Below are 8,028 nucleotides of genomic sequence, written 5' to 3' on the forward strand. Positions count from 1 at the left end.
AAAATATTGAAACTGCGTGCACGCTCTCGCTCAGAGCAGCAGAATGGCACGAATGGCAAACGTACGCAGACTAGATGGATGTGGGCAAAAGCGGCAGTGGTTTCCGCTGCAGTGGCGAAACAAATGTGAACATATTGGACATGCGCGTAACAAATTTTTCGCCCACGTTGGCATTTCCTTCCGCTTGCCGTTTCTCAAGTGTGAGCGTGGCCTTAGTGTTGTACATCGATGGCAGAAAAAAATTGTTTCATCCTTCGCAGGATTGCTGTTGCAGATATGTCCCGAGTAAGTGAGCTGTTGCAATTTTTTTATGGCACTCGATGTCGCATTTACTTCTACTGTTTCTTGCTTTGCATGTTCATACTGTTTCCTTCTTTATCTAGGATTTTGGCGGCTCGTGAATCACGACTTGCTTAAGCACCTGCTCGCCACAGTTCAAAAGGCACATGTTGAGCAACCCCAATGTAAACTATGAAGACAAATATTGCAGAACGTGGCCTGGCCGCTCATAGTTCTACTCTGGCTCAATTTTGTTGTAAAGCTTGACTGTCTTGAAGACCAAGAAATTTTCTTGCATTTCTTCCAGCTAGTTTGCTAAGCTGCTATTTAGTATTTCTTCGTTTGGTGGCACTATGCGAGGTACCAGGTTTGCGCAAATGTTCCTCGCAACTTGATTGCAAAAACGACGTAGATTCGTTGCAGTAACCTGCTTTAGGTTATAGATGTGAGAAGCACGTTAATATGACCGGTGTGGGTTTGTAGGTCCATGCATGCCACTCTCAAGCAAATGCCAAGTTTCCATTGTATGAATCTTACTTGACCTTGCTACACTTCGCCGGGCTTGTTTGGTTGATCCCTTCATCTGTGCAATAGTATGCTCATAGTTCTTGAGCATACTTGCACATAGTTCTTGAGTTCCTGATCCTCTTGTCCAACAAAAGAAATCCTTTAGGCATTGCATTAGGGAATATATCTGGGTAATAGTGTGACAACTTTTGCCTCTATAGCCTTTCTTTTCACCCATCTTGATAAGTCAAGTTCTCAACCACGTGTGACTTTTTTCGACCAGAGTGCCGTGCAGTGACAGAAATTCTCATCACAATAAGAAAATCTCCGAAGGAGATTTTTGAGACTGACTAGGACTTCGTCTTGGGCAAGTTGGTGCAGTCTGCTACACATTGTTTTTGTGCGCAAAAAGATATTTGCAGATAAAGGACACATGAAACTGCGTACTGCCAACTGAATTAATGATTAAAAGGGTGGAACATAGGGTACAAATTTTGCGCACACGCAAGAGCTGAATGTTGTGACAGTGCACGTTTGTCTAGTAATGCTGCAAATCGGCATTAAACAAGGAAACCTCTGGGGAATTAAGGCGATTGAAGTTTATTGAAAGATTTATCGTTCTGATAAAATATACCTTTGTGAGCTCATGGGCTGCTTTGTCGCTACTCCTGCCCAGGATCATGATGTGCAAAACACGGCTCACATGAGCAGGCTTTGCAATGTGCGTTGTACCCTTCGGTTTATTTAAATTGTTTGAATTCTCCCTCAAATAGTTATTCAGGCACTGGGCCGTTTGGTCCACATAGAACTTGCCACAGCTGAGAGGTATCTCATAGACTAACCCACACTACAATGCCCAAAATGGTTGGTATGATTTTTCCTACACCCTTGCCTTGTGGTGCGAGAACACAATTGCGCTAATTTGATAAGTGCGTAAATGAACAAATGGGACATTGTATCTAGCAGGCATGTTCTTGAAACTGTGGTTAAATTTGTGTATATATTTGTGCATGAGGTGTACAATTTGTACACCTCAGGTCTAGTAGCGTCTGTTTCGCTTATGTCTGATTAGCAAGTCCTTGTCAATCTGCTCTTTAGCTTTCGGGGGATGGATTCGGCCATGGCACACATGACCTATAGGATAAACCTGCTTTTAAAAGCCTGTGGATCTGAGCTGCCTCATTTTGCCATCAGTGATAAATAAGTCACTACTGTTACTGTAGCACCCACTTTAATATAGTCCAAGGTGACCCTTTTTTGGCCCCCAAACATGGACGCCGTCACCTTAGCTGCAGAAATTTGGATTTTAAATTCCTTACGTTGTGGGGAACAACCGTCTCCATTTTTTTTGTTTGGACATTGTACAAAAATAACCGTGTGCGAATTCATAAAGAGTAAACTGCAAAAAATAGATGCTTCTCTTCACAATAGCGTACAAGCTTCTGGCACTGCCCAGACGGCGCGTCGGAGCAAGAACTATCAGTGCTTCGCACGGCAAGTTGACTAAACACTGGCACGGTTGGACCGGTCTGCTATTGCTGAACCAATACTGAAACTCCATGCACGCTCTTGCTTAGAGCAACAGAAATGGCATGAATTTTGCTTTGTTACTTAAATGATTACAACGAAGGCGCCAAATAAAACAACGGACGAAGGAAGGGACAGGAGACAACGACGTAGGCGCACTAAGAACTAAGCGTTTTATTTATTGGCACAGGAATAAATACCTGCTGTCAAGGATCAAAACACCAAGAAGAAACAGGGCCGTCTTCTGCATCGCACAAGGAAACCACAAAACAGAACGACTTTTAAGCGCCGCTCCCAATATACGCCAGTTCCTTTGTCGAAAGGGAAACTGAGGCTTCACTGATGCAATGCAATATTTATGCTGCATTTTTAAGATTTTTTTTGTCTTCTCGAGGCGTACAAATTTTTATGCGTTTTTCGTTTTTGTATGACTATATTTCCTTATTGTACCAATTTCACTATGTATTTATGTGCCTATTTACTTGTTTCAATGACTACGAATGCTGTCACTTTTCTGCCTTGTATTGCTGGGATGTGGGGCCAGTCAAGCTGCGTTTATGTCGCAGCTTTTTTCCCGCATTCCACACCACACATTGTACCTTTGCCTCATGTATGAATATGTAAACATTGAATCACTGTGGTGAAAATAAACTCCAACTCCAACTCCAATCATCACCACGCTTTTTGATCTCAAGCGCTTCCAATATCTCCCTTGTCAGTTGATCATCAGCTCTGTTCAAAACGCAGGTTCTATCAAAATCTGGAATGCACTTGTGAGCCTTACAATGCGCACTTATGTGGCCGGAGAGCTGGTTTTCCGTCATATATCAATGCTCATGCAATCTATCATTCAGACATCTGCCCGTTTGGCCTACATATGATGAACCAAACGACAAGGTAACCAAATGAACTTCTTTCTTTACACATCCGAGATGCTTCTTCCCATCTTTTTCTGCGCACACCTGTTGATTTTCCCGATTACTTGCGTTCACCTTGTCACACATCAAACCAAGACGTTTCGGAGCGGAAAATAAAGCCCGATCACCAGCTCGTTTGCCTACTTTTTTCAGATTGTGAGATATGCCTTGAACATATGGAAGATACATTGGAGGGAGATATTGGAAACGCTTGAGATCAAAAAGCGTGGGGATGATTGCACCAGTGAAGTCTCAGTTTCCCTTTCGACTAAGGAACTGGCGTATCTTGGGAGCGGCGCTTAGAAGTCGTTCTGTTTTGTGGTTTCCTTGTGCGGTGTAGATGACGGCCCTGTTTCTTCTTGTTGTTTTGATCCTTGACAGCAGGTATTTATTCCTGTGTCAAGAAATAAAACGCTCAGTTGTTAGTGCACCTACGTGGTTGTCTCGTGTCTCCTTCCTTCGTCCGTTGTTTTATTGAGCACCTTCGTTGTAATCATGCATAACCAACTCGCCTACCAGCCCGTACTCAGTTACTTAAAGCTAATAGAAAAATTATTCGCTTTCACGTGCGACAAATGTTGTACACTGCTGCGCACATTTCCAGCGTGAAAGAAGGGGTCATTTTTGCTGGAGTGCCAACATTCATAGCGATGGAAACAGACATAAATTGTTTTTTTTTTCTTTGAGACACCTTATATGAATTTATACTTTGAGATAGCAATTCAAAAGACACTGCGAGCATGACTCGGCTCGATATTCGAGTCGCTCGCTCTTTCGTGGCACTGCTTCGACGCTCTAGTGAGCCCTCAATTTTTGCTCACTTTAGCGTGCTCAACGTGATTAGCCACTTCTCAAGCTAATGCACGCAGGTGATGATGAAGTGCGACCATTAAATTCACAACACTGAAATATCTATGCATTTCGCTGGATCTGCTACTGCGGCCAGACTTTGAAGAAAGCCAAATAGAAAATTGATTTAGGGGTGCGTTAAGGTAGATATAAGTCCGGATTTTTCTAATAGGGCTGCCTCTCGGTCGACGTCTGCCCCATTATTAGTATGTATTGCAGTGCTATCACAAGCCGGTGACAAGCCTCACGCTATCTGAAATGTAAAAATTGTCTCTAGTTGCAAATCAGATTAAAGGGTCCGGTTAGGCAGACACTCCTGCATGTAAAGACCACCTCCCAGGCGCATACCTTCACTGGACGCTGAAGTAACTGGACCCTGGTCTAGCCGCCAGCGTGAAACGAGAGGCGATGAAGCCTATGTAGCATTGGGGGGGGGGTGAAATCATGTGAGGCACTAGATTACCCGGAGTAACAACCTAAAGAAAACACGTATTTTACGTTAACCTTTATTTATCAAACAATTTTCTCGCCCTAATGTGGCAAAGAGGACATCTTAACCAAGCCTCTGCACGGACAGGCAGAAGAATGACACAAATTTCCGCTAATGCCATTCGAAATTTCAAAATACGAGCACGGAAAGCGCAGTTCTCGGTGATGTGCGAACTGACGACTTAAGTACCACAACGCGGAATGGAAAGCGTATACGTCAGCTCCCGCCTTTAAAAAAGATTCATACTTTCATTGAACACGCGAATACCATGCTGTGCCCCGACCAGCTTCAAAGCCGCAAACTGCACTGTTTGGCACGGTGCCTATTCGCCATCTGTCTCCTAGTTGCGCTTCAACTGTGACAAATGTTGTGGTGCTCGCTGGCAAGCTGCACTGTCAGAAGCATATACTAGATTGAGAAGTTATCTTATTTCTGCATTTCTTGTCAGCAATTAGGGCACATTTAGATAAAGCTTTCATGCTTAGTGCACAAGTGAGTATTTACTCTAAGCCCCTTTATGAAAAATAGAGTGTCTGCTATGCATTTAGCTCGAAGCATTTTATTTTTTTTTAACTGATTCTGAACAGTATCCGCAACTGCCGAGCAGGCCGCTTCCTTACGCCTCCTGGGACATTCTTATCTCCCAAGCTGAAGTAGCCCGTATCGAGCTGAGCCATCATTCTCTGACCAGATGATGAAAATAGACAATGAACCGGAAAAACCACAAGGTAAAGTAATTATGCATTTTTGGAATCATAGATAGTATTAAAAGGGAGATGAAAGTGGACGAAAAGAGAGCTTGCTGTAGGCAGGGACTGAATCCACACCACCTTCATTAGGCATGTGGTGCTTTACCAATTCAGCTACTGTGGCACTCACCCTCTCGTGCAGTTTTAGTGTTTTGTGTGTGTGTAAAATAGCAGCCCTTGGCGTAAGCCACTACCACTCACAGCCACAGCAGTGGACGTAGAACAATGTTAACTACAGGCGTAATGTAATACATAAGCAGGCAACTGCTGGATGGCCCTGAGTTCCGCTGCCCTTTAATTCCCTAAGATAGCATACGATGGTTTATTGGCCATTTGCTCAATTGGGGCAAGTGGCTAGTGATGTGATTTCCTCAAATGAAAAAAACGCTTAAAATCTAGCTTCATTCAATTTGTTGTACATGCTGTGACCAAATCATTTCTTTGAAAGGTGAAGCGTAGCTCACTAAGGACTCACCAATCGGACGTAAACGGAACAGACATCACTAGACCTGACTTTGTGCCGTATGTGCTCAAAATTAGCCACAAATTGAAAAACTTGGCTGGTAGATATGGAGCCCCAGTGGTTTCTCCCGCACCCAAGCGATTAGCCCAATTGTGTTTTTGTACCATGAGTACTGAGAGGTAAGGATGTATGAAGAACCATGCCAGGCATTTTGTGCGTTGTGCTGTGGCGGTTATCAGCGTGATACTTCCCAGCTGTGGCACGGCCTGTGGAGGTCAGAGGCACTAGTGTCTAAAGGGACACTAAAAGCAAATATTAAGTCAAGCTAAAGTAATAGATTAGTGCTCAAGAACGTCTAAGGCATCAGTATTACTGAGAACAGAGCTTTAGTAATTGAGAAACTGAATTAAATGCAGGACACACACACTTCCCAGGGACATTCAAGTGCTAGTCCGATGACGAAGGTGGTCCTCATAAAAATTGTGTCGCTGGGACTCATCTACTAGTAATAAAAAGATCGCTGCATTACACTATAAGATGAAAGAAAATGCTATTTGTCAAGTTCTATTTGATTTTTAGAAAAAAGAACCCATTGCGGTTACCCTTGAAAGCATCGCCCACACTTTTGTCTTTCAGTAGTTTCGTTATCACGTAGTGCTGAGCTGGTTTTTCTGGCTTGCGAAACTCACACAAGTTGTAAGTTGCAGAGAATTCTATATTCTTGTGATGTTGCGGGATTCCTGAACATGCCATGCCACTTGACGTAAAAAGTCTATAGACTTTTTATAGACGGCCTTACCTTTCCATTGATTTAGACTTTTGTTGATATACAGTCTATAGACTTTCTATAGACGAAAGTCGATAAAGTTTCTATTTCTTTTGTCTATTCGTAGTCTATAGAGAGTGTATAGAAAAAAGTCGATATGGTGTTCGTTTCTTTTTTGTCTACTTTCCCACAACAGACACCTATAGACGACAGCCGATACAGACTCTATTTTTGCTATTGTTTGTCTGTAGACTTTCTACAGACGAAAGTCGATAAGACTTCTATTTATTTTTGTCTATTTGCAGTCTATAGACGGTATATAGAAAAAAGTCGATAAGGTGTTTGTTTCTTTTTTGTCTACTTCCCTCTATAGACTACCTATAGACAAAAGTCAATACTGCGTCTATTTATTCTTCTCGGTTATTTGTCTATAGACTTTCTATAGCCAAAAGTCGATAAGATTTCTATTTCTCTTTGTCTATTCGCAATCTATAGACAGTCTATACAAAAAGTCCATACGGTGTTTGTTACTTTTTTGTCTACTTCATCTATATAGACTCCCTTAAGAAGAAAGTCGATAAGATTGCTATTTCTTTTTGTCTATTCGCACAGTCTATAGACGGTCTATAGAAAAAAGTCGATAAGCTGTTTGTTTCTTTTCTGCCTACTGCCCCTCTATAGACTACCTATAGACAAAAGTCGATACAGACTCTATTTATTGTTGTTCATTCTTCGTCTTTGGACTGTCTATAGACGAGAGTCGACAAGGTGTATATTTCTTCTTGTTCTATCCCCACTCTACATAGTTCGTCAAACACGCACATGCATACACACACACACACACACACTCACACACATTACGCGCGAAGGAGACCGTTCATAACCCTTACGGATGAAGGGGACCGTTTACTGTAGGTCGCGAAGGTGAGCGCAAGAGTGGCCAGCTGGTTAATCAACTGAGCGTCGTCCTCTTCTTCCTTCCTCCACTCGGGACCGCAAGCACGTTCACTGGTCTTCGTTTCCTTCATGCGTAACATTCCTCTCGTCTCAGACGAAGCCCGCCGGGCGAGTCAATCCATGTGTCTTGACGTGAACAATTTCAAGCGGGCGACATTGACCACTTGTGTCTTGGCAGCTCTTTTACCACGCGCCGTCAGGCGAGCTATGTTATACGTGACTTCCGTGAGTCTGTTAATAATAACAAACGGTCCATCGTAGGTGGCAAAAATATTTTGGCATAACCCGCGTTTCCGTACTGGAGTCCACAGCCAGACTAAATCACCAGGGCGATAGGTTACCGGACGGTGGCGAATGTCGTAGCGTGCTTTTGATCTGTCCTGCGATGCCAAAGTGCACAAACGAGCAATACGGCGAGCTTCTTCGGCGAGGCAGAGAGTCTCGGCGACAGTGGGATTTTCGTGACTGCAGAAGGGGAAAACAGTGTCGATTGTGTACCGGGGTGGCCGTGCGTACAGCAGGAA

This window comes from Dermacentor variabilis, chromosome 5, assembly GCF_050947875.1.
Source record: "Dermacentor variabilis isolate Ectoservices chromosome 5, ASM5094787v1, whole genome shotgun sequence".
NCBI lineage: Eukaryota > Metazoa > Arthropoda > Arachnida > Ixodida > Ixodidae > Dermacentor > Dermacentor variabilis.